The sequence below is a fragment of the Sprattus sprattus genome (genome assembly GCF_963457725.1).
Source record: "Sprattus sprattus genome assembly, chromosome: 4".
Taxonomy (NCBI): Eukaryota; Metazoa; Chordata; class Actinopteri; order Clupeiformes; family Clupeidae; genus Sprattus; species Sprattus sprattus.
In genome coordinates this window covers 13,295,119-13,322,413 of record NC_137923.1, presented here as the reverse complement: position 1 = coordinate 13,322,413, position 27,295 = coordinate 13,295,119, and positions in this window count along the sequence as shown.

Here is a 27,295-nt window from a genome sequence, read left to right as displayed (position 1 = left end):
TGGGATTAAGGAGCAGGAGGAGGAGAGGGGAAGGACGCACACAAACAGCAAGGCGATAATGGAGATTTTATGGCTTCGACTCAGGAGGAGAGCAGAGGGGAATTTAATGGAAGGACCAGCATGCATCTGTGCCACCACTGTCTGGATCAGGGGACTATTTAGCACAAAGATGATAGTTGGTCTGACTGTGTTAGCCGTAGTAGCATTAGAGTAATAAGACCTAGAACAGAAGCAATAATGAGGAATGTTACTAGTGTAATTGCAACAGCAGCTGAAAAAAATGACAGAAGTAGCAGTAAGTAAGTAAGTAAGTAAGTAAGACTTTATTTATATAGAACACTTCGTACAAGAGTTGCAGTTCAAAGTTCTTTACATAAAATCAATAGAAGCAAGCAACAAGAGCAATACATGGAGCTACATAATGATCAACAATACATCGTATCAGAACCTGATGTTTGATAGGCTTCTTCGATTACTAAAATCATGATAAAAGGTATAAAAGTAATAAAAGAAAGGTTACAGTTAGTATCAAACCCACAGAAAATTAATAAAATGCCTTGGTAAAAAGATAGGTTTTAACTGCCATTTGAAAGTGTCTAGCGTGTTTGCTTGCCTAATACTAATGGGTAATGTGTTCCATAATTTTGGGGTGTTGTTGACAAAGGTAGTTAAAGTAATAGCAGTAACAAAAACACTGGATGACAATGGTAGCAACGGTAATGGCACCAGCTGTATTATACTTATAGCATCAGCAACACAACCTCACAGTACCTTGCTTAATGATGGCTGCAGGTCAGTAAATAGAAGAAGAGAACACAAGAGGTTACCTTTGCAGTTTTGATATCAGCTCATGGCCGTAAGTCTCCACGGTAACAATTATATAAAGTACTGTCTCCAGTTTCCAAACCTTTTCTGTGCCAGTATTTGGTACCTTGATCCATGCAGCCATGTCATCTTGATGAGCTGTGCCCTCTCATCACATGCCACACTAGCCTGGGAGGGGCAGTAAAACAGAGAGTTGTTATTATGTGATTTCCCTGCCCTCCATGGATTGCTATAACAGTTTACAGTCCAGGTTTGTCTTCAGCCAATTCATACTATGAACGCAATTGACTGAGGCAGTGTATTGCAGGGCTGTGGAAGTAGGCTACATACTGCTCATCTGCTGGTTGCAGTAGTCATCAAATGCCACAACCGTTGAGATGGTGCATGATGATGAAGAATGTCCTGGTACATGTATTACATGTGCTTAGTAGGATTGTGTATAAAAAAGGGACAAAGATAGAGGAAGAGGATACCATTGTGGAGCGAGAGAAGGAAAGATGATCTTTGCATGATTATGATCATATTATTTCCAATAGCCAATGGTATTTATGTTTCCTGTCATTCATCTCCTGCCTTGCGATTGTAGTGAGATGAATTCACCTGCACTCTCACGTCACTGCACTCATTTAGCACACCTGTTCAATAAGTGGCCATTGCTTGGGTGTGGCTATAAAAGCCTAGAAGTTTGCACTAATTGTAGATGGCGAATTGCTACATCCTGTGCAGAGTGGTGTCCTATTTCTCCCGTGGTAGGTTTTCATTGCCACTAAGCATTTAATTTTAATCACACTGTGGACTAACTCCGTCCTTCATTGTAGCCTGGTGTTGTGATCCTCTCCTCCTTCGCTGACCTCGAGAACGGTGGCGCACTAGGTCCAGGTATGCTCTGTTCTTTAATGTGTTAGCAGACCTGGTCTTTGTATTTTTATAATTATATTTATAGTCAGTGTCGTCTGTTTAGTGAGGACGCACGTTCCCGCGGCAGCCAGTGTCCTCGAGTAACGTGGGTATTATTTATATCTCCCTATTGGCTTAATTTTACCTCCGTTGGTTTTTAATTACGATATGTGTTTTGCAGACGCAACCCAGCCTGGTGGAGGGCTGGAGCCACGAGCTGCTGTCTTGTCTTGTCTTTCTTTTGATTTGGTTTTCCCGAGTTTGTTTGGGGATTTGGCGTCAGCCTTTCCCTATACTCTGCCGTGTAACCTAAACGGCGTGTCTGTCATTTGTTCACGTGCTTGCTTTTGTCTCGTCTCACCTAGTTTAATTGCTTTGTTTTGGCGTGCTTCACTTGTTGTTCTGTTGCTTTCGTTTTGTTATTTTCGTGTTTTATGTCCGTGTATGGGCATAGTGGCGTAAAGCATAGTTTATTCTTGTGTTTTGTTTTGTATTGTCTGCATGTGTATTGTTTATGGGTAGTGCAGGTATCCTGTGAGAGGGGAGACTATCCTGCCCTTTAGTGTTTGTGTTTATGTGTTGTCTTAACTGGGATCGACTGGTGCTTAATAGTTTCTTTTATCCCCTTTTGTGTGTCTGAGCAGGCATTGTGCTATCCTGGAGGGGGGGCTAGTCACCTGGTGGTGGAGTCCCGTTATTGCATGCTCACGTGTGATCATTGGTTGCTGTGTGGTTGCTGTGTCACTTTGGTCACTTTCCGTGTGCTGTGCTGTGCCGTGTTTGCCTTCACCAGGGTGGTGTGAATCCTGAGCACACTTCCCAGTTAGCCCGCCGCCCCTCTAAGGTAAGTCTCTGCCTGTTATAGTTCCCTTACCTAGTGTGTTTGCCAGCCCTAGTCATGACTGTTTGAGCCTTTTTATTACTGATTAAATAAATACTTTTCTACCCTGACTAACCTCTCAGTTTGTCTAGGTCCATCTCCCCACATCTACATCGTAATTGCTATTCTTTAAAATAAATATATTCTGGAACTCACGACTCTTGTGTGCTGTGTGTATCGAACCTGTTCTCGAGGGCTGAGGTGTCTAAGAACATTTAGATTAGATATTCTCTGGGTGTAATTCCCAGGGTGGCGTAGTTGGCTACTTACACAGGGCTGTGGGGTTCCCCCCTTATGCTCCTGTTACAATCTGGCGTAGGTCGGCAGGACACACTTTCAAAGCACTGAGTCGTGTTTTCCAGATCATTTTCAGTACCAGTCGATCCAGTTTGTGAGTGAATACTGTTTATTGTTTGCTTTTTTTGTGATAATTGTGTTTATTTTGATAAGACAAGACAGCAGCCATCGACATAATTGGAATTGAGGACGGCCGTCAGGAACTAGCTGTTTGATTTTCTTTTCTTTTATAACTGGTTTCTCCTCCTTTAAGTTTGGGGGTGGGTTGTAGTTAATATGGAGCAGGAGGTACAGGACCTTACTGAGTTGGTTACACGACTGAGGGCTGATAATGAACGCTTGCAACAAGAACGCGCAGAGGCTCCTGGTTCATCTGGGTCTTCATCTGTTAATGTTGCCCCAGCTGAAAGGCTTGTTTTCTTTCCAAGGGATAGGAAATGTCCTATGTTTAGAGGCAGGTCTGGTATAGGCTTTGAGGAGTGGGAAGAAGAGGTGCAGGCCTCTATCAGGGCCCGTCACCTTTCCCCAACTGATAAAGCTTTCCTTTTATTTGACCACTTGGAAGGGGAAGCAAGGGAGGAGATAAAATACCGTTCTAATGATGAAAGGGGGGATCCAGACAAAATATTAGATATTCTACGAGAACTGTACGGCTGTGCTCAATCCCATGTGTCACTGCAGGAAGCTTTCTTTTCCAGAAAGCAACAGGAGGGGGAGTCATTGATGGAGTTCTCTCTGGCGTTGATGAATTTGATGGGGAAGATCAGACAAGTTGCACCCAATGCTGTTCCCAATGCAGAGGTGATGTTAAGAGATCAATTTATTGAGTATGTCATTGATGTCTCTCTCCGCAGAGAGCTGAAACAGTTGGCTCGCCGCCGATCCACCCTAACACTACTTGATGTTCGGCGGGAGGCTATTAGGTGGGAACGTGAGGGTATGACTACCACTATCAGAGGCCGAAGCCAGTCAGTCTCCTCTACATATGGTACCTTGTATGGTGTTCAAGGCGAGTCTAGCTCTGTGCCTAGTAGGGACAGCAACCCTGACCTTGTAGAATTAAAGGAGATGTTGAAGAGCCAACAAGAGCAGCTCAATCTACTCACTCATACTGTAACTCTCCTTCAAGGCTCTAGGCCACCAAGCCAGGTCTTTTCTAGTCCCCCAATTTGTAGAAGGTGTCAGCAGCCAGGTCACTTTGCCCGAGACTGTGAAGGGCAGAGAGTCTCTTTTCGTCCTAGGTCCACCACCCTTTCTGCCCATTCTCTTCCAGTCCAGAGATCCACTCAGTCTCATCAGGCCCCGGAAAACTGTCACCCACCGCGCTGTTGAGCCACAGCTCTGGTGGGGTCCCTACTGGCTCAGGAGTCTCCAAAGGTGAGGTAGGACCAGTGTCACAGCTAATGTCCTCTTGCCCAAATATAAGTGTTCTCATGGGGGGGGTTGGGGTGTCCTGTCTGTTAGATACTGGGTCCATGGTCTCAACTATTACAGAGAGTTGCTTTAGGCAGCATTTTGAACCATGGGGCCATGATCGTCTTAGGTCATGTCAGTGGTTGCAACTTCGGGCCGCAAATGGCTTAGCCATCCCTTACCTTGGGTACCTGGAACTTGACGTTAGACTCTGTGGTAAAGATATACCGGGTTGTGGGGTGTTGGTTGTCAAGGACCTTCCCGGGGCTTCATTCTCTCAGGTCCCAGGTATTTTAGGCATGAATATTATAAGTAAGTGCTATCGTGAACTGTTTGGACAGTATGGCTCCTCCCTGTTTGACTCTCCTGCCGTAGCACAGGCCCCTGGCCCAGTTTTGGAAGCTTTGCAGCACTGTCAGGAAGCTAGTGTAATTTCCTCAGCTGAGACTGCTAGGACTGTACGAGTACGGGGGGGCAGGGCTCATCGTGTTCCTGGGGGGGTACTTAAGCTTGTAGCTACCACCTGTTCACATGTTTCTGTTAGCGGATCAGCACTTTTTGAGCCTCCAGCTTCAGGGCTGCCTGAGGGCCTTCTTGCGTCTCCAGCACTGGTTCAGGTCACCCGTGGCACTGCTTATATCCCTGTAGTCAATGTAGGGGAACAGGATGTGCTACTTTATCCCCGTACTATCCTGGGTAGCTTGAGTGAGGTATATGTCATCAGTTTGCCTACAGGAGTAGCCGAAGTCAGGGCCACACAGGCCTGCGTCTCTGATAAGGTAGCCTGTGACCCCATTCAGTCTAAGCTAGATGCTCTTGACTTGTCCTCTTTGTCAGATCAGGATCAGCACCAGGTGAGATCAGTCTTACAGAAGTACCATACAGTTTTTGCTGCTCATGACAGTGATTTGGGTTGCACCCGCCTCATCTCTCACGAGATCCCACTTTTAGATGAGGTTCCTGTCCGGCAGCGCTATAGGCGCTTGCCTCCCTCTGAATACGAGGTAGTGAAGGCCCATATCCAGCAGTTGCTTGAGGCACGGGTCATCCGAGAGAGTTGCAGCCCCTATGCATCCCCCATCGTTCTCGTCAAGAAGAAGGATGGCAGCCCCCGCTTGTGTGTGGATTACCGCCAGCTCAATACTAAGACCCGAAAGGATGCATTCCCCCTACCTCGGATCGAGGAATCCCTGGATGCCCTTTCTGGAGCACAGTGGTTTTCTACCCTTGATCTCGCCAGTGGTTACAACCAGGTACCTGTAGCAGAGACTGATAAGGCCAAAACGGCCTTCTGTACTCCATTTGGCCTCTTCGAATGGAACCGCATGCCATTCGGACTGTGCAACGCGCCTAGTACATTCCAGAGGCTAATGCAGAGAATGTTTGGCAACCAGCATTGTCAGTCTTTGCTACTGTATCTGGATGATGTGGTGGTGTTTTCTTCCTCTGTCACCCAGCATCTGGAGCGGTTGGAGTTGGTGCTAAGCCGTCTGCAGCAAGAGAATTTAAAGGCCAAATTGGAGAAGTGTGCCTTTTTCCAGACGGAAGTAAGCTATTTAGGTCACGTTATCTCTAGTCAAGGTGTTTCTACTGACCCTAAAAAGGTTGACGTGGTGGCTAACTGGCGTCGGCCCTCCCACATCTCTGAACTGCGCTCTTTTTTGGGCTTTGCCAGTTATTATCGCCGCTTTGTTGAGGGTTTTTCCAAGTTTGCTGCCCCTCTACATAAGTTGGTGGCAGAGCTGGCTGGAACCAAGTCACGCAAGGCCTCTAGCCGCACGTTGGCATCTGCTTGGACGCAGCAGTGTGAGGACAGCTTTGAGGGGTTAAAGGGTAAGCTTGTAGGGGCCCCTGTACTTGCCTATGCTGACTTTTCCTTGCCGTTCATTCTAGAGATTGATGCCAGCCATAGTGGCCTGGGGGCTGTTCTCTCCCAAGAGCAGAGTGGACAAGTTCGACCAATTGCATATGCCAGTCGCGGTTTGAGACCTCCGGAACGCAATATGTCCAACTACAGCTCCATGAAGTTGGAGCTTCTTGCGCTGAAGTGGGCCCTAACCGAGAAATTCCGTGAGTACCTGCTGGGTCAGAAATGTATTATATTCACAGACAATAACCCACTAAGCTATCTCTCCACAGCTAAGTTGGGGGCCACTGAACAACGGTGGGCGGCACAGCTGGCCATCTTTGACTATGAACTGAAGTACAGGTCTGGTAAGAGCAATGGCAACGCAGATGCCCTGTCACGACAGTACGTAGCTCAAAGTCCCCCCGTTATAGCATCTAATGGAACACTTGTGCCAGTGTCATTGCAACCACCCACAGTGGTCGGCTGTTCTGCACCAGCTTCCCAACTGTCTATTGCTGCTCTTCCTCACCATTCTCCCTCTGAACTACAGCTACTGCAAGACTCTGACCCTGATATCCGGGCTGTCCTAGCGTTCTGGCGGAGGAAGGAGCGCCCTTCTACAGCTGAACGCCACCGTCTATCCCCTCCTGCCCTATCGTTGCTACGCCAGTGGGATCGCCTGGTTGACAAGGATGGGGTGTTGTACCGTCAGACATTCCGTCCTGATGGTGGAGAGGAGGTCCTCCAGTTGATCCTACCCACGCAGCTGAAGTCAACAGTCTTGACCCAGCTGCATCAAGACCATGGCCATCAGGGCGTGGAGAGGACCAGTCAGCTGGTGAGGCAGCGGTGCTATTGGCCCGGCATGTTTTCAGACATTAAACACTGGTGCCAAGAGTGTGAGCGTTGCCAAGTGAGTAAGGTCACTCAGCCAGTGGCTCACAGCTTCATGGGGCATTTGCTGGCCTCACGGCCTAATGAAATCTTGGCCATAGACTTCACCTTATTGGAGCCATCCCGTAATGGGGTAGAAAACGTACTGGTGATGACCGATGTCTTTAGTAAATATACTCTGGCCGTTCCCACCAGGGACCAGCGTGCTTCAACCGTAGCCCAAGTACTGGTAGCAGAGTGGTTCTACAAGTTTGGCGTTCCTGGCCGTATCCACTCGGACCAGGGACGTAACTTTGAGAGCATCCTTATCCAACAACTTTGCTCAATATATGGGATCACAAAGTCACGAACCACCCCTTACCATCCGGCCGGTAACGGCCAATGTGAGCGCTTTAACAGGACTCTGCACAACCTCCTGCGTGCACTCCCCACCTCGCGGAAAAGGGATTGGACGTCTTGCCTTCCGCAGGTGGTGTTCTGCTATAACACCACACCACATCAATCCACGGGTGAGTCACCATATTTTCTTTTGTTTGGACAAGACCCCCGATTACCTGTTGATTTCTTGTTGGGCAGGGTTCACGAGCCGGCTTCTGGTACAGTGTCGGACTGGATCCTGGAGCATCAAACGAGACTTCACCTTGCTTTTGAAGGGGCCAAAGAACGCCTGGCCACAGCTGCAGATCGGCGCCAAGAACATCACAACCGTCGGGTGAAGATCGCACCCATACAAGAGGGTCAGCTGGTCTACGTCCGTGACCATGGGATTCGGGGCCGTCAAAAGATCCAGGACCTGTGGAAGTCGGAACTCCATCGGGTGTTGAAGGTCCCGAAGCCAGGGGGTGTGGTATATACCATCGCACCAGTGGAGGCCCTAGAGAAAGTAAAGCACGTCCACCGCACTATGATAAAGCCGCGTCTGGGTCCTGAGGCCCAAGATCGGTTCCCCACTCCTGCTGCTGAAAGAAGTGTGGTTCCCCAGGAGGAGGATCTGCTGGAAGATGAGCTCTGGCTCCTGATGCCTGATGCTTCATCTGCCCTGCATCAACCGGTACCCGCCTCTGCTGCTGACCCTGCTCCGCTCCAGTCACCACCGTCCTTTCCTGCAGCGTCATCTATCCCTTCAGGCCAACAGCTTTCGACCCGAAATCTTCAGGAAGAAGCACTACCAGCTCTGGAAGTGAATACAAGTCCCCCAAGAGGGTCGTCATTAACTGTTCCTCCTTTGCGGTCACCTGAGCAGCCCAGCACCAGTGGGGTGGCGGTACGAAGAACGTCCAGGACCTCGGCAGGGCAACACTCCAACCTGCACCACCTTCCGAGATCGATGGGGGAGGCTGCATTGGGTGCTGTAGACCCTCTCAGGCCTACTTCTCAAGCTATTACAGCCATTTTTAGACCCTGGAGTTAGTATAGACTCCCAGTATTATTAGTCCATCGTCGGGGCGACGATGCAAAGCCTAGGGATGGATTGTAGTGAGATGAATTCACCTGCACTCTCACGTCACTGCACTCATTTAGCACACCTGTTCAATAAGTGGCCATTGCTTGGGTGTGGCTATAAAAGCCTAGAAGTTTGCACTAATTGTAGATGGCGAATTGCTACATCCTGTGCAGAGTGGTGTCCTATTTCTCCCGTGGTAGGTTTTCATTGCCACTAAGCATTTAATTTTAATCACACTGTGGACTAACTCCGTCCTTCATTGTAGCCTGGTGTTGTGATCCTCTCCTCCTTCGCTGACCTCGAGAACGGTGGCGCACTAGGTCCAGGTATGCTCTGTTCTTTAATGTGTTAGCAGACCTGGTCTTTGTATTTTTATAATTATATTTATAGTCAGTGTCGTCTGTTTAGTGAGGACGCACGTTCCCGCGGCAGCCAGTGTCCTCGAGTAACGTGGGTATTATTTATATCTCCCTATTGGCTTAATTTTACCTCCGTTGGTTTTTAATTACGATATGTGTTTTGCAGACGCAACCCAGCCTGGTGGAGGGCTGGAGCCACGAGCTGCTGTCTTGTCTTGTCTTTCTTTTGATTTGGTTTTCCCGAGTTTGTTTGGGGATTTGGCGTCAGCCTTTCCCTATACTCTGCCGTGTAACCTAAACGGCGTGTCTGTCATTTGTTCACGTGCTTGCTTTTGTCTCGTCTCACCTAGTTTAATTGCTTTGTTTTGGCGTGCTTCACTTGTTGTTCTGTTGCTTTCGTTTTGTTATTTTCGTGTTTTATGTCCGTGTATGGGCATAGTGGCGTAAAGCATAGTTTATTCTTGTGTTTTGTTTTGTATTGTCTGCATGTGTATTGTTTATGGGTAGTGCAGGTATCCTGTGAGAGGGGAGACTATCCTGCCCTTTAGTGTTTGTGTTTATGTGTTGTCTTAACTGGGATCGACTGGTGCTTAATAGTTTCTTTTATCCCCTTTTGTGTGTCTGAGCAGGCATTGTGCTATCCTGGAGGGGGGGCTAGTCACCTGGTGGTGGAGTCCCGTTATTGCATGCTCACGTGTGATCATTGGTTGCTGTGTGGTTGCTGTGTCACTTTGGTCACTTTCCGTGTGCTGTGCTGTGCCGTGTTTGCCTTCACCAGGGTGGTGTGAATCCTGAGCACACTTCCCAGTTAGCCCGCCGCCCCTCTAAGGTAAGTCTCTGCCTGTTATAGTTCCCTTACCTAGTGTGTTTGCCAGCCCTAGTCATGACTGTTTGAGCCTTTTTATTACTGATTAAATAAATACTTTTCTACCCTGACTAACCTCTCAGTTTGTCTAGGTCCATCTCCCCACATCTACATCGTAATTGCTATTCTTTAAAATAAATATATTCTGGAACTCACGACTCTTGTGTGCTGTGTGTATCGAACCTGTTCTCGAGGGCTGAGGTGTCTAAGAACATTTAGATTAGATATTCTCTGGGTGTAATTCCCAGGGTGGCGTAGTTGGCTACTTACACAGGGCTGTGGGGTTCCCCCCTTATGCTCCTGTTACACGATGTATAATGTGATTAATTACACGTCATTTTACCAGATTTTCCTTTCAGTAATCTACTTATTGAATACACTGTACACTGCCACAGTGTGTTACTGATACCAATAAAGTCCCTTTTCTAATTATAAAGCAGAGAGGACCGCGACAGGGAGGTTTAAAAGGGACACATACTCTGAGAAAAAGGGGGAGAGATAGAAGGAAGATAAGGAGGAAATAAGAAACAGCAATTGAGAAGAGGACTGCAAAAGGGAGGGCAACAATGCACCAGAGAGGGAGAGAGAGGGATGGAAAGAGAAGGGGAGAGAAAGAGAGGGATGGTGTAAGACTGATGTAAGAGGTGTCCAGGCGGTGGCAGAGGGAGGCTGAGAGCTAGCTAATGGGTGTTAGCTCCAGGCAAGTAGACGTTGAGGATCGAGAGAGGCACATACTCAGCACACTGGACCGCTCCAAAATGCTGAACACAGGCCTTTAACATTAATCACATTCACAAGAATGAATATGGGCAAGAGGCTCACACAAAACCCAAATGCTCAAAAGTTCTGCAACATTCCCCCCGACACAAATCTACTCTTTCCTTGTTTGTCTCTCTGTCTCTTTCTATCTCACATACACACACACACACACACTTTGGAGACAAACAGAATCTAGTTGTAAGAAAAATCACAAATGCATTTTTCTCTCTGTTGTTCTCAATCACATATACTGCTCCTCCCTATCTCTGACACACACACACGCACAGACACATACACACAACCACACACACACACACACAAACACACACACACACACACACACACACACACACACACACACACACCACAATGCTGTCTCGGTAATGAATTTCAGAGTATGCCAAGTTTGCTCCTGATAAATACAAGATCCCAGCCATCAGTATCTGTTTGTCTCTCTGGCTCACATGTAACAAAGTACATACATTTACACACACACATACATTTACACACACACACACACACACACACACACACCCAAGGGACAAATACCCATGCAGGCACCAGCATACTGCATGCATACACACGCAACACACGTGGCCTAGCCATGCCTGTGCGCAGCAATTCGGAGAGCTTGTTAATTAGACTATCATGCACAATAATCTACCTCTCCAGAGAAGCACTCACAGGGTTTCAGTCTTGATTGACTCACAGAAGAAAAAAAAGAAAAAGAAATAGCGGGGAAGAACTCAATCTGTTGGAGAGGCATACATGAGCTGCTGACAAACAGGATGTTTGGTGCATTCACAGTGGTGTTCTCAGTACCACTCTCCTGTGGAGAACCTGTTCCTGAAGAACTCAAAGGGAGCATTAAACTAAATGTATTATAATTGACATATGGTTAGACTTTAGAATTGATGTCTCCATTCTAGTTTTTGGTTAAACATTACTTCTCTATGTGAACTACAGTACTATGGTTTTGCTAACATCATTTTCACACAGTTAAATAATAAAAGTGAGTATTAAAAGTTATTGTATAAGCATGATCATTTGGTAATAACTACATATAGTACTACATAACTATGTAGTCCAACCATATGACTATAGCATAATACAGCTTCTTTATTATTAAGTCAATAGTTTCTTGATGTTAACGAATGGATTTAATAATGCTAAAGACGTTTAAAAATGCATTTAACATTGTGTGTGACTTACTTAAACATGAACTCTTCCTTCTTTTTTTCGAATGTGATGTTTACTGTGCACTCTGTCCCCTGTAATGTATGTGGGTTACGAAAAAGAAAAATACACAAGAAACATGTTTCTGTATTTATTGTCATTGGAAGATTTCTGAGAATTCTGTGTCAATGCCTTTTGGGAGATGTTGGCAGCATCCATGACCACATTGCCGTGATTCTGAAGAAATCCCTACATATCTCTACATGCACTGTGTACACGTGTATCTACTATTCCGTGAATTCACAATAGGCTGATGAAACAGAGACAGAAACTCCACGACAAAGTCACTCAATCTATTTTGGTTTAAGTACCTACACATCAAAGAGGGAATTGAGAAAAGAAGTAATTTGACTCGGGCCATTAACCATCATGTGCGATCCCTTCACAAAGTTGTGAACTGTTTGATAACATGGACTATTTATCTGGGAGCGATGGAAATGAAAGGAAAGCACACACATGGGAATACATACACACACACACACACACACACACACACACACACATGTACACACATACACACACACAAACACACACATCTAGTGGCACACACAAATATCATCAATTTAAACATGCCCACCACACACATACTGCTTATGCCCACCACACCATGTGTTTTGGCACAAACAAATAGTATCATCATTTTAAACACATGCGCTATGATATTTGCAAAAGTACCCCACCCACCACCCACAAAACACACACACACACACACAAACACACACGCACACAAGCACACACACAATGTTCAGTAATGATTAGAAGTTCATTAGAAGTAATCAACTGAAGTTTGCCGGTGAAATGTGGAGAGTAATGATATGACATTCCGCTATTCTAGTGAGTGAAAGAGAGATATGGAGGTTAGACCTACACTGATTCTGAACCGTGTAGAGGCTCAAGGTGAATTGAAATGGATTATCTGTTGGTTGTGATAACAGTAATGTGGGTCCTCACCCTGTCCAGGCTGTGCAAGGACGCAGGTGCTCTGTAGAGAGACAGACTGGCAGGCCGAGAGAAACACACAGGGATAGGGAAAAAGAGAGATAGAGACGGTTATAGAGATATGCTATTGTAGGACCTATACAGAGGTATACTACAGCTGGTAATACAGTTGAGGTTGGTCTGTTTTTTGTCTGTTTGCTGAGGTTTTCGGATGCCAGGTGAGGGGTCACAGCCAATGTTTCATAGCATTTCGATAATGCTTGACTGTTTGGGTTAATTGAACTGTAGTAATCTAGGTCTAGGTGTGTCTCCCTCCTCTCTCCCTCTCTTTTTCCGTTTCTACTAGATGTGTGTGTGTGTGGTGGAAGAAGCTTTCTAAGAAAACCTCCAAGATTACACCTCGAACACACCCGTCTTCTACTGCAATTCATCTCTATTTCAACAACACTGAGCAGGAAGAGAGAGAGAGGGTGAGGGTTTGGGAGGAAAGGATAGGATGAAGGAAGACAGATGAATGTCAACCCTGTCTTTAGTAATGCACTTAACAAATCCTTGTTTCGTGCTTTGCATTTCAAAAATGATATCCATGTTAATGGCACACATCCCTGTAAATCCTGGCTGCCCTACTGAGCCTAACAAAAGCAGACCTCAGGACCACTTCAGTCTGTCTCATCAAACTGACCTTTCTACTCAGACATGAGAACAGAGAGCAATGTGGACTCACTAATGCAGGACCATAAAAGGCATCTCCAGACACACACACACACACATGCACAAACACACACACACACACACACACACACACACACACACCCACACACACACACACACACACACACACACACACACACACACACACACATACACATGTACATGCTTGGCCTGAAGATATCCAGGTGTGTTTGCTGTAAATTGAGTCATGAAACTTAATTTAGTTCCAGTTTTGACTAGAGGTACATGGAGAGGGGAGAAGGCCCGTCTGCCAGCTCCTCTCTCTTTCATGCGGTACAGAACCTGATCCATCTTTCTCTCCTCACAAGCGCTCCAAGAGTACACCTGCTTCGCACCAGCCTTCTGCTGCAATTCATCTCCATTTCACCAGCATGCAGCTGCAGCCCCCAGTGCAGCAGATGTGTGGCACAAGAGAGAGAGGGGGAGAGAGAGTGAATGTGCAGAATATGTGGAAGATGTTTTGAAAATGAGAGAGAGAGAGGGTGTGTGTTGGGGGAGGGGGAACAGGAAAAAGTTAAGAGTTTACCCACAGCCAACTCAGCCCTAATGAGCTCAAACTTTTGCCTGCCCTGCAGAAAAAAAGCCACTCTTTGGACATTAGCACTCGCAGGAAAAGAACAGAATAAAGAAAAGCACAGACAAGCAATCGTATATCTTATGCTAAGACGCATTACCCCGAGCCATTCCTCCAGACGGCGCTGGCCGTGGTGCTGCCCGTGGTGCAAGTCCTTTTCCCTGGGCTCAGCCTTACGCATCTGATCTCAGATTTTCTTCTCATCTCTGCGGAATGAGTTGGCAGAAATGCAAGTTTTGTTTAATCCAGTCAAAGCCCAAAAGGTTGGACTCAGTAAACAGCGTGCACAAAGAGAGAATGAGAGGGGAAATGGAGGGGCAGAGAGAGCGAGGAGGGAGGCAAGAGATACACAGATAGAAACTAAAATGAAACAACAAACCAGGAAGTCAGCAAAGACCAGACTTGCAGAAGTGCAAGATGATGCTTACGGGGCAGCAACGTGACTTTTGGGGACTCTTAATAAATGAAGCTTTCATTAAAGGTAGGGGAAATTTGTGGAGCACACAGAAAAGAAGGACTTAAGAGGGAACATGTGTTCTCTGTGTGTCATTAAAGTTGGCTGAATATGAACTTTTGATTCTTTTAATATTAAACTGCAGGAGACGTCCGGGTCCCATAGCAATCTGTGAGTGTCTGCAATCCACAAGGTCCACAAGGTCCAACTCCAGATTAAAAATTCATTGTTGCTTAATGCACGGAAGCTGGATGCTGATTGCCCATCAAAAAACTTGCAGATATAACACATTCAAATTGATGAGACTGCCAATCCTTTTTTTTTTTTTCCTCCACAGACACTAATTTTACGTGAGTTTGTGAATGCTTCATGTTTAACTTTGGCTAAAAATGCTTTGCAGGCATACAACATGTGTTAGGGAGCCAAGGAAAAGTGTGAAGTGTTCAAATTCAGTGTGGTACAATGGACAATTCCAATGACTGCGTGTGGAGTGCATTTAGTTTTGTTAGAAGTGAGTTGGTATAGGACTAGGAGTCATTAAATCCCAATGTTAATATATTTATAGAAAATATTAGGAGCAACACAATCCAACTAGGTATTATTCTGTGATAGAATCATTCTCAGATCATGTAAGATCGAGTTAAAGGGGTGCCAGTGAAGTTGATTCTGACAGAATCACTGTTCTATAGCCAAAAATATGAAAAAAAAATATAGGTTGCAGGTTGCAGATACACTTTAATAGAATAATAATAAGCACGCTAAAGTTGAAGAATGGACCGGAGGCAGAGTCAGTTTCTGGAGGTTGTATTTCAGCATGGAGACCCCTCTTGGTTGTTGGTTCAAGGAAAGTCTAACCTGATAGCAGAATGCTATCGCATTTTATACATTCAGGTTACATTACAAAGGGAGAGGGGAGGGCCACACCCTTTTAGGTGAGAGAAGGGGGGGGGGATACAGTGAGGGGGATAGTTCACCTATGGGGGGATGGGGATGCCAGGACACAAGGCCTCTAGCAGGAAGAGGGGGAAGAGGGGGTCACATGTCATTTGCATCTCAGTGAGAGACAGACCTAGTACACATTTAGAGTGAGTTGTAGATACAGAGCAGTAAATGTTTACCTATAATAATAACAATAATTCTAGTTCCATCAGTCCCCCAATTGAGCATATATATGCTCACACAATAATAACCAGGCAACAGCCAATCAGGGCAGGACACATCGAAATATGTTACAGATAGGGATGATACAAATTAACAGTGGAATATCTATTTTGCAGTTCCATCAGTAGTTATCTTGTGAACACCCAGAGCCCACATGCAGAGTCTTTCTGCCATGTATTCTGGGTGGGTAGTCTCTACCATGGCAAGACGTGCTGAATCAGGAACACCAAGCACGTGGATGGCCAGTTGAGGAGTTCGGATTTCCATTGTGGTCACAGGGTTGTCAATAGTCCTTTTGTTTAGGCTGAGTGTGTGTATCTCTGAGGAGAGCTGGACAGTCCATGACCTCAGCCGGAGCCAAAAACACCCCGGGACACAGGGAGGTGTTAGATAGGGTGTGTTGATGGCTGCAGATGGGCAGGGGAGGGGTAAATCTTCTCCTCGGAATTTAAGTGAATTGGGTTATCTCAGGGACCTGAGATTCTTGGCTTCGGGTACTTATCAAGTCTCACATGAGAAACCAACAATAGCATGAGGTGTTTGGAGAACATTCAAGCATTTGCATCTGACATGGGGGAGGGGGAGGGGTGTTTGGTAACAGGAAATGCGAGACTACTTCATGAGTGAAGGCACAGGGCGTGGTAAAATAAAATGGAAAGACAAATAGCGCAAGACTTTGACAAAATAAAATAAAAAGGAATACAGGAAACAAAATAGCACAAGACTTTGACAAAATAAAATAAAAAGGAATACGGGTGGGACAAACACAACAAGCCTTCAAATCCCCTATATGATAGCTTGGAAGCTATCACCTTTGAAAAGTAAATACAAGTTAAAGCAAGGCATTGTCAGACTTAAATCATACCAGACAATAAACAAAAACAGTCAAAAGTGGTCAAAAGTATGTCATTCTATATTCTCACTCAGTCAGTGAGTGGCATTGAAGTCATTCATCAGCTGGCCAGCCCACACACACACACACACACACACGCGCATGCGCAGTTGTTCGCTCAGGACACGCGTTGAGTGATTCGCGGGGGGAGACAAAGACAAGAGAAGTTAATCTGGTTAAAACATGTATGCAACACAGAACACAGAGAGTTAGCAGATGTCTGCCTCCTGAACATTCACTGGCTTGATTTGACTATCAGACAGCGACAGATCACTTGAACAGCGAGCTCATTTGCTTTTATTTAAAAGGGGCATTCCAACCTATTGTGGGCCCAGCTAATGTGTCTATACATTTACGTATGTTTTTCCGAAAAGGCATCTTATTTCCATGTACCTTAAACATATACACCCAGGATGAAGGCTTTGTTAAAAGTCTTCACTCCTCTCCTTCTAACTGGCAAAGTTAGATCAATTTAGACAATGGGCTAGATGGTGCTGTTTGAGTTGCTACTGATAGTCAAGGCTGCCCACTTTAAGAACAAAGACAACACAGATTGATGCACACAGGCTTACACAATGAACATAAAACACGGAACAGACAGACATATAGCACGCTGAAACAAACCAACCAAAACTGACTCGTCCTCGTCCTTATAATGAATAGTATAAGTCAATTGTAGCGAACGGGACATTTTTCTTTATGTAGAGGCTGGTTTGGCAGATGGGAGACCTCTTTCATATCCGTACAGAGCCAGCTATTAAACCGTTTGAGAGTCGACTATGGTAGACTTATTTCGATTAGTATGGCGTTACTAAAAGAGCCCACGCCGCCCTCAAGACACAGTGTTCCGTCTTGCACTCGTGCCTTCCCAATAACAGCGCCGACACAGTGCTTTTAAAAATGCATAGGTCTACTAAACGCCGAATGTTTAAAACGTCTGAGACAGTGCATGTAAAACACGCCTCGATCACGTTTTCTAGTCCGCACGGCGGTGTTTACCTAAAACACGCGCTACATTCACGACCCTAGGACAACGTCAGGCAATGTTTGCATAAAAACACGCACGTAACTGTTGTTCATTTTCTGGTTTTCGACTGACATACGATGCCTGTGCGCCTACCGCCGTAGCGCTGGATATGTAGAGAGTTAAGTCTGACTAAGTGCTATTTTTATGCCTAAATTGCTCTGTCTCTCACCCCCACATAACCTCTGCACACAGAAAGATGGTAAAACTTACCTGTCCCGTTTCACAATGTTTGAGCGTCAGCTTGTATTCTCTGCTGTTTCTTAGAGTTAATAACTCCCAGCTTTGCGAAGGACCATCTAATAGAATATTAAAAGCACGCTAAAGTTGAAGAATGGACCGGAGGCAGAGTCAGTTTCTGGAGGTTGTATTTCAGCATGGAGACCCCTCTTGGTTGCTGGTTCAAGGAAAGTCTAACCTGATAGCAGAATGCTATCGCATTTTATACATTCAGGTTACATTACAAAGGGAGAGGGGAGGGCCACACCCTTTTAGGTGAGAGAAGGGGGGGGGGGATACAGTGAGGGGGATAGTTCACCTATGGGGGGATGGGGATGCCAGGACACAAGGCCTCTAGCAGGAAGAGGGGGAAGAGGGGGTCACATGTCATTTGCATCTCAGTGAGAGACAGACCTAGTACACATTTAGAGTGAGTTGTAGATACAGAGCAGTACATGTTTACCTATAATAATAACAATAATTCCAGTTCTATCAACTTCTCATTTCATATTGCTATACCAAAAATATCTGATATTACCTTGCTCAATTACATAAAACCTTGGGACCCGTACTACACCATGTCATCAGTGCTCATCATGAGCTCAGTGAGGACGTTGGACATAAACGTTAAAAAGACGTTTGAGATAAAGCTCAACAAGAACATTTTTATTCCGAACCATTTGATCTATGAACTTACTTTGTACATGCAGTATTACAACACTTCATTACGCAGTACATTTGTTCATCTTCGGTAAAAAGATAATTTAAATACCAATTTGGGGCGGTAGCTTATGTTTTTCTTTTATCAGCCATCATGGTTGCCAGCAAAAAGGAAAGTAAGTAACACAAAGACGTAAGGAGGCCGAATGAGGGGAGGGGCAGAAAAAGGAAAGCATTTTAGCCAATTAATACGATGACTTAAAGGTATAGTAATAACGATCTAGCCATTGTTAATTTAAAGTGTAAGACGGTAATTTTATATACCTAACCAAAGAGGGAAAGGCCGTCTGAAAGGCGTGTATTAGTGGACGGTGCTGTCTGTGTTTTGCTGGAAAAGTAATATTCATTAAACCACGTATTTATTGCTCGTATTTAATCTGACTCCATTATCTCTGAGGTCTGACTCTACTTTTTGGGAACCCAGTCTAAGCTCCTCCCTTCAACTATCCGAGTTGTGGGCTTGGTCTCCAACCCAATGCACCTATCATCTGTATTCAAATTTCTTCTCTGACTTTATAATAACCGTGTCCCACACAGTAATAGCGTCATTAAAGGACTCGCCTCGGCCGGCCGATTCCCTTTTGGACAAGTCTACCGTCATAATATGCATCTAGTCTGGGCTAACCACAGAGGTCTCATAATGCTGCTAGAGGTATATTTTCAGCTTGCTGAGGTGCCGTGGTCCAGTGACGGAGCGCCAGACTGCTTGTCTGCTCCTAGTATAAGCCACACACTCTCAGTACAGAGGCTGATCACCTACCTATCTCTATATAATAAATTAACAGTTCACTATGGCATGTCTTAACTCAGGTGATTTTAGCCAGGAACCCCCAGTCTTACACTTCTTGCTGCTGGTGTCTGCAACCAAATCCTAGTCAGTATTAGCGGGACACTATATCATAACATCAGTTAATGATTTCAGAAGAAGGCATAGTAGGTCAGAATTACCGATTTATTATAACAAGAACACGTTACCATTACTATTTTATAAAACAATCCTAAGTGAATAAACCAGTCTAACTAACAAGAAACATATCTACATTGAAGGATACTAAGTCTGCAATAGCCTACTACATGAAACATAAAAACACTTACAGAACATGAACATACCTGGCTGCTGCGAAATGACTACTCACACGGATGTGAGGGAGATCTGAAGACAGAAGACTCCAAGTTCTTTGTCTGTCTTAGCCTTAAGTACCCATTTTCGTCCTGCTTCTGGCCTAATGAATACCCCCCTAAACAGGAAGTTTCTCAAGATGAGTCACACATTGACAACCAAATGGAGAGAGTTCTCCCCCCCAGTGGGGGTAAACCCCCTCTACCCAGAGACAATTCTGACCACTCACAGAGGCCAAAATGATCAGGTCTCTGATATCTATGTTTTACTTAATATAGCCTATAGAGATGTAGAACTGAGACCATTTTCCGACTCAAATTGAGACCATTAAAATGAGTCCAAACATCATGCAGAAATCACTTTCTAATATCACATTTAGTTTGACCCTCTCATCCTCATTCTCCTGTTGCTATTTTGACCTCAGCACGGAAAATTACACCGAGACAAACAGTAACAGAGATCTGAGATAAGGGCTCTGCAGGGGGCTGTGAAAATCAACACAACAACAGCACAACAGTGCTTCTCGGGAATATTCGTTGGGGGCACCATAAAACAACACCAAGGCCCCACCAAATCAATTAATTAACAGAGGAAGAATGCCATCTGTGATTTTCCACTTCTAAGAGCCATCTCTTCCTTACAAAAGTGCGCTGAGGCACTGTGTTTCTGTCATTGGTATGCTTTAAACTATACAACTATACACTAACAGTAACTATACTATACAACTATACACAATGTCAGGACACAAATTCATCCTTAAAGTGTCCAATTTACCTAGGTTTGGTAGTTCCTCATCAAGTGTTATACAGTATAATTAATGCAGATTCTTTGTGGATGAGATGTCCCATTGAACTGAATGGCTTTGGCTTTTACGGAATTTGGTGTTCTTTTCCCCATACATCCGGCCACTCCCACATTCAGAGAGGCGGTGCCGACAAGCTCTATGCAAAACATGTATTTCTCGCGCCTCCCATCAAACCCCACCCCTTCCATGCCAAAACAGAGACATTAAGTTGACATTGAAAAGTAGGCTACTGGCATCGAAAAAAGTTTATAAAAAATGTGCAGTAGCTCAAGGCTAAACTGGAAGAGTTTTTAAGCTCCATACTGTAACTCATTTAAATGTGCTGTGACCGAAAGCATTCAGTCTTCCCCTGTTCACTGTATTATTAATGAAAGCTTGGCATCTTTTCTCACCTGCCACCTGATTCACTCCAACTAGGAGTCCATGAACTGAGGCATCCCAGACACACCAACTGCTGCTTCATTAGCCCATATTTTCAAGCATTCTTTCAACTCCAGTCTTGGTTGAACTGAGCTTCTTTCTTCAAACCCTAATCCAAGTCTGAAACACAGGGGAAACATCAGATTAGTTTAGTTTTCTAGCAAACCAAGGCCTAGTTATGTGTTGCCCACATTTGCAATAAATGTGCTATTCAAACTTATGTTAATAAAGATAACTTAAATATAGAGTATTTTTAGGACCTAATGTTTCTTGTTTTACTATGCTCTTGGCGTATTTTGACACCCATGCAATGCAAAAAGACTGTCCCATGCCCTATTCAGTTTGTCATCGATGTTATAGAACATTCAGATAGTCACATGCCCCATTCAGTGTGTCAGGGATGTTATTGAACATTCAGATTGTCCCATGCCCCATTCAGTGTGTCAGGGATGTTATTGAACATTTAGATTTCAATAACATTTTCCACACTCTAAAGATAGACCTGTCAGTGAGCTGTAATTTTGGGTAATGTTATATTCATCATCATGCTCACTTGTAGGATGATCAGTCCAATTCATATTTTCTCCACTGCTCAGTAGCATTTAGTATTCATGTTGAAGTCATTACTATTATGTTCACCTCTGGGCACAGCTTCTACCCTTCAATTTCGAGAGGAAGTCATTGTCAGTTCAGCAGTGCTTTCTACGCACGATCAGCCATAGGGTCTGGCATTGTTTCCTAAAACAAAACAAAAACACACTACATATAAATGGATGGCATGTCTGTTAGTAGGTCTATGTGAATGGACTACAGGTAGGCTGGACGGTAGGCTGGGTCATTCCAGGGAAGCTGTGGTTTACTGTTTGAAACACATGGATTTTCGCTCAGGCGGCCAGGCTGATATGAAGAATACTGATTATATAAGGCAGAGAGAGAGAGAGAGGAAGAGAGAGGAAGGGGGGCAAGCCAGGATGAAGATGATCTCTGCTTTTGTGACATTTATTGATTTCTGAATGTTAACCCTGTAGAAAATGAAGAAAAGTATAATATTTGTTTTTATTAAAGAAGCTAGTTAAGGGAACTAAGTTTAAAAACTTCAGATAACTAATTTATCTCACTCATTCTTATTATGCTTTTAACTTCAGTGTCATCATTTCTGAATTCTAACTTATCCTTTATGGATATAATACACAAGCAAACAACGGCATATTGAAATGTGCTAGAGCAAATAACACAAGACAATCCAGACAAACCTTGGTGCATGAACATGTCAATGAACATATAGATCTGCAGTCTGCGAATATCGGACCTGTCACCAACAAAAAAGAAACACACAGCAAGCAAAGCTCTGACAAACCTCAGTGTAAACCTGAATATTGCTCAGCACCTAAACTTCAGCGCAGCAATGGTGTGGATCAAGAACAAATGAGATGAGACTGATGCTTAAGCCTGGCTGTGGGCCTCTGTGGGCCAGGGCAAAGCTACTGAAAAATAATAGAGCTCCGGGATCCCCGGAGGAGGCAGGCTGAGCTGCTCTGTTTGTAGGCCTGCTGAAAATCTGAGCCGGCACCGCACAGCTAAAACTCCTCCACAGTGGCAGCGAACTGAACTCCGAGAGACAGTCTATGTACACGTCAGAAACGCAAAAGTGGACGAGAGAGAGAGGCAGAGGGGGGCTACAGAGGGAGAGTGTGAGAAGAGTTTGAGATAGAGTGTGTGTGTGTGCTTGTATGTGTGAACGAGTGTGAAAGAGAGAAAGAGAGAGAGAGAGAGAGCAAGAGTGCTACAGTTGCCTGAGGTGGCAAAGGCAGGCGTTTAAATATGCATGGATGCAACCTCCCTTGCCACATGAATTTTATTTCATTTGCATTGTCGTGGTGGGGAAGCAGTCCCTCTGCTATTTGCACTGCAAAGTCCTTACAGAGGTAGTGGAGGGGTTAAACGTTCACATCCCCCCCCCCCCCCCAAATACCACTGTTGATGTGACCTTCAGCGACATGCCTTAAGCGTTTCCTAGAAGAATGATGGGTCAATACTAGCATAGGGTTTGTGTAAACAGCAGAGCACGAGACTTTTCGAATGTTTTTTTTTTACCCTAAACGGTACCACTTTACAATAAGACTACATTATAAATGGTTTATAAATGGCTTATAAATAGGTTATTAATTAGGTTGTAAACCCTTTGCAAGTCATTAATAAGCCCTTATAAATGAGTTATAAACACAGTTTTTATACGTCGATGCGGGCTCACTATTTGGGATGATCCCCATCTTGGCAACCCACTGTCTATCCCTTAACTTGCTCTACTAGCCTAATTGCAAACTCCCTACCATTCTTGGTTCTGTTACTAGAGATTAAACCCCAGGAGGGCTCCATTTTGCCAGTTTATAAATGTTTGTAACTGATTACTAGATGATGATGTGTTTCACACTTTACAATAAGGCTCCGTTTTGCCAGTTGTAAATGTTAGTAACTGATAAATAAAGGGTGATTTGTTGTGTAATGAGTAGTAAGCAGTAACTTGATCTATGATGGATGGATACTTTATCAATCCAGAGGGAAATTTTAGGACATCCAGTAGCATCCAGACACAACATCAATTTGTTTTTTATTTCCCTCTGGATTAATAAAGTATCCATCCATCCAATATCAAGTTACTGCTTACTACTCATAACACAACAAATCACCCTTTATTAATCAGTTACAAACATTTATTACTGGCAAAACGGAGCACGTTGTGGTAGGGAGTTGTGGTAGGGAGTGTGCAATTGGGCTAGTAGAGCAAGTTAAGGGATAGACAGTGGGTTGCCAAGATGGGGATCTTCCCAAATAGTGAGCCCGCATTGATGTATAAAAACTATGTTTACAACTCATTTATTAGGGCTTAGTAATGACTTACAAAGGGTTTACAACCGAATTAATAACCTATTTATAAACCATTTATAAACCATTTATAATGGAGTCTTGTAAAGTGGTACCCATTTAACACTTGCATCCCAAATAAGATTGTGTCTGTAAAATGGCCTACTTTTTCTTGTTGTTGTTCTTCCCTTTTTTCAGCATAATGCGCATTAGCATCCACTGCGTCTACTTCCTCATGCTCAGCTAATCAGTCTAAATTGCAGCTCTTTGAGCCGTTACTGCCCTGCTGTGAAAATGGAGGACATAGGGGCGAGTGTGTTTCTACATGTTTACGTGTGTGTCTACATGTTAACGTGTGTGTCTACATGTTTATGTGCGCATGCTTGCTTACATACTCACAAATGTATCCATTGTGTGAGCTTGAAGAGCGTTTGTATGTTTGTTTGTGTGTGTGTGTGTGTGTGTGTGTGTGTGTGTGTGTGTGTGTGTGTGTGTGTGTGTGTGTGTGTGTGTGTGTGTGTGTGTGTGTGTGTGTGTGTGTGTGTGTGTGTGAGTGGCGTGTGTTTGTGAGTGTGTGTGTGTGTGTCTGTGTGTGTGTGTGTGTGTGTGTGTGCGTGTGTGTGTGTGTGTATTCAGGTGGCATGGTGTTCTGTGGATCCCTTGTACACAGTTTTCTAATGGGCTGGTGGGAGGCCTCAGACATCGCCTTGACACCGCAGGAAGTAACAACGCTAATTTCCTCTCCGTCATCTGCATCTGCTGCTGGGCTCCACTTCCATCTGAGCCTCACCAGAACAGGAGGAGGGAGAGCAGCGGGAGGGGGGTAGGGTAACTGAACTTCCTTCCCAGACACACACACACAAACACGAACACACATACACACACATATGAATACACCCACACCCACACATACACATACCCACACAAGGCCCCTCATCAGCTCTCATATCCCACATCCCTGAAGTGACTATGGAGACATGTTTATGGTAATATGTCTATCATCCTTACCAAAGGTCAAAACAGACACCACTTCGATTACCTGCAGGAGATTCTTTCCTCCTTTTTTTCTGATAATGCATTCTTGGTCTGGGCCAGATTCATTTTGAAGGTTCGATGGAGACCGACAGACAATATACTGTTTTTTAATCGCCATTACAAAAAGGCTACTTACATACAGTATTAGCGCTAGAAGTGGCAATTTTGAGCCTGAGGAATACATCCGACCTATTTGTTTGTCAATCGAAACTCCAGAAACCTTGGAGTGCTTGTGAAAGTGTGTGAGTGCAGTGTGAGTGTTTTAGGGAGTGCTGGCATATGCAGAGGGCTTCTCTGCTGGGCTGCGGCAGCTTGCAGATGGTCCTCTAATGGAGGATAATGAGCAGGAAGACCTGCACGTCGCGCAGCTACACAGGGAATGGCCCAGAGGATAGTGCTGATCAAACAGACTCCATACATCAACAACCAGTCCTCCGCAACCAAGCACCCACCCACCCAAACACACACGCATCCCCCCAACCTAACCACGCCAGGCTCCCACTCCTGACACCACCGCTGCCACACACACAGACAGACACTTATTATTAACTTCACCCAAATCCCAAACCCCCCCCCCCCCCCCCCCACACACACACCACCCCGAACCCCAACACACTGCAGTATCAAACCAGCAGCCAGGTTATTGAAGTTAGCAAATCAGCAGCCAGATTATTGAATTTATCAAATCAGCAACCAAGTTTTTGCAGTCCGTGTCAACTTTGTGAGTGTACACATGTGTTTCTGTCATGAGTAAATCACTTTTTTCCATTGACTTGGAAAAGGAGGGAAAAGAAGGTACAAGAGAAATGCAAGTGTTAGCAGGTGAAAATGGAAAATAGCACATGGGTAATAACCTTTTCATCGCTCTCAACCCAGCATGTTTATACATTATTCATTGGTGAAAAGTTTTGAAAAAAAGCCACAGGCAAACCTCATTGCTTATCATGATCTGTTCCGCTTAGGGTGTCCGAAAAGCGTATGCTGCCTTGACGGGCATCACAAGTGATTCGGAATGTTTACAAAGGATTATGGGGGATTCTGGTGAGCACTTGGGAGCTGTGTGCATCCCATACCAAGTGAAGGTTCCGGCACATTTCAGCTGTTTGTATTTACTGTTAGGCCCCCTTCCCATTTTAAGGCTCCCAAACAAAACACAAAATCAAGCCAGCAAATACCCCAACTCTGTCTCTCACACACTCAAACAAACACATCCTCTAACCCTCTATCCACATCCCAAGCCTCATGCCTCATTCTGTGTGTTCTTCAGTCATTTGTAAAAACCCCCTGCTTTTAATAAATCCAAAAAAGCAAATCCAAGGCCCATCAACAAATGCAATGTTCGGCTTAGTGTGAACCGCTACCAAGCATGCAAACACTGGCCTTCATTCTGTTTGACACTCAGAATATATCAGAGAGGCGGCTGGTTGTTTATCTGTTTGTTTGTGTGTGTGTGTGTGTGTGTGGGGGGGGGGGGGGGGGTAGGTAGATTGAGAGAGAGGGGGGGGGTTCATTGTGAATTTCAAGTTATTTTTAATAGCTATACTATATAAAGAGTAGTGCTGTCAGTTTAACACGTTATTAACGCCAACCCATTTTAACGCCGTCCAATTTTTCATCGCAAACTGGACTCGCAAACTGTGCAATAGGCTAACGTTACGATTTGAATGAATGGTGAGCGCGATACGCCGATATGGATGATAAAACGCTTCTGAATGGAAAGTTTACTTTTAATAGTTGTGTTGTGCAAAAGAAGCAAGCTTCACTGTTGTCTGCAAATGTCAACAGACGGCTGACTGAAAGCAAAGAAAGTAGTTTATAGGTAACCTAACTGTTATGGTTCATTGTTTCTGAAATAAGAGGCCTGACTGCTATGTTCCCAGCAAACTTGAAAAAAAGAAAATACTTAGCCATGGTTTAACTGCGCTGTAGGTTTACCTGAAATGTGCACTTTATAATTTCATTTTGTACCACCCTGTTTGGCAATGTTGTTTATCAATAAAATAAAACATTTGCATAAAGCAAGCCAATCCATTTTTCCATGTTGATGAGAGTATTCACATAAAAAAAATGATTGAAGGGACTTTTAGAATAGATAAAAATGTGCGATTAATCGCGATTAACTTTGAGTTAACTATGACAAAAATGCGATTAATCGCGATTAAATATTTTAATCGTTTGACAGCACTAAAAGTAAGCTAACTGTTAAAATACATACCCCACAAAATGGCAAGTTGTTCGATAGAGTTACTTCAAGTGGTGTCTTTGCAGCATTGTTCTTGGATCCGTAACCTCTGTGGTTCCTTGGATCCGTAGCCTGTGTGTTTTTCTTGGATCCGTAGCCTGTTTGTTTTCCTTGGATCCGTAGCATGTGTGTTTTCTTTGGATCTGTAGCCTGTGTGTTTACCTGGAATACAACAGAATTTGGTAAAATAATTCCTAGAGCTGCTGGTGTCTTTGACAAGAGGAGGTTGGTTATTCCTCCACATCATGCTGCACTAATGATTCCATCAGCATGGATCACTCAGTCTCCAAGATGGTCATGTCTATTAGCGTTTATCTTGTGCAATTACATTTTTATGAAAGTGGCAATTACTAGTGTCCTGTCAAGATCCCCCATGTA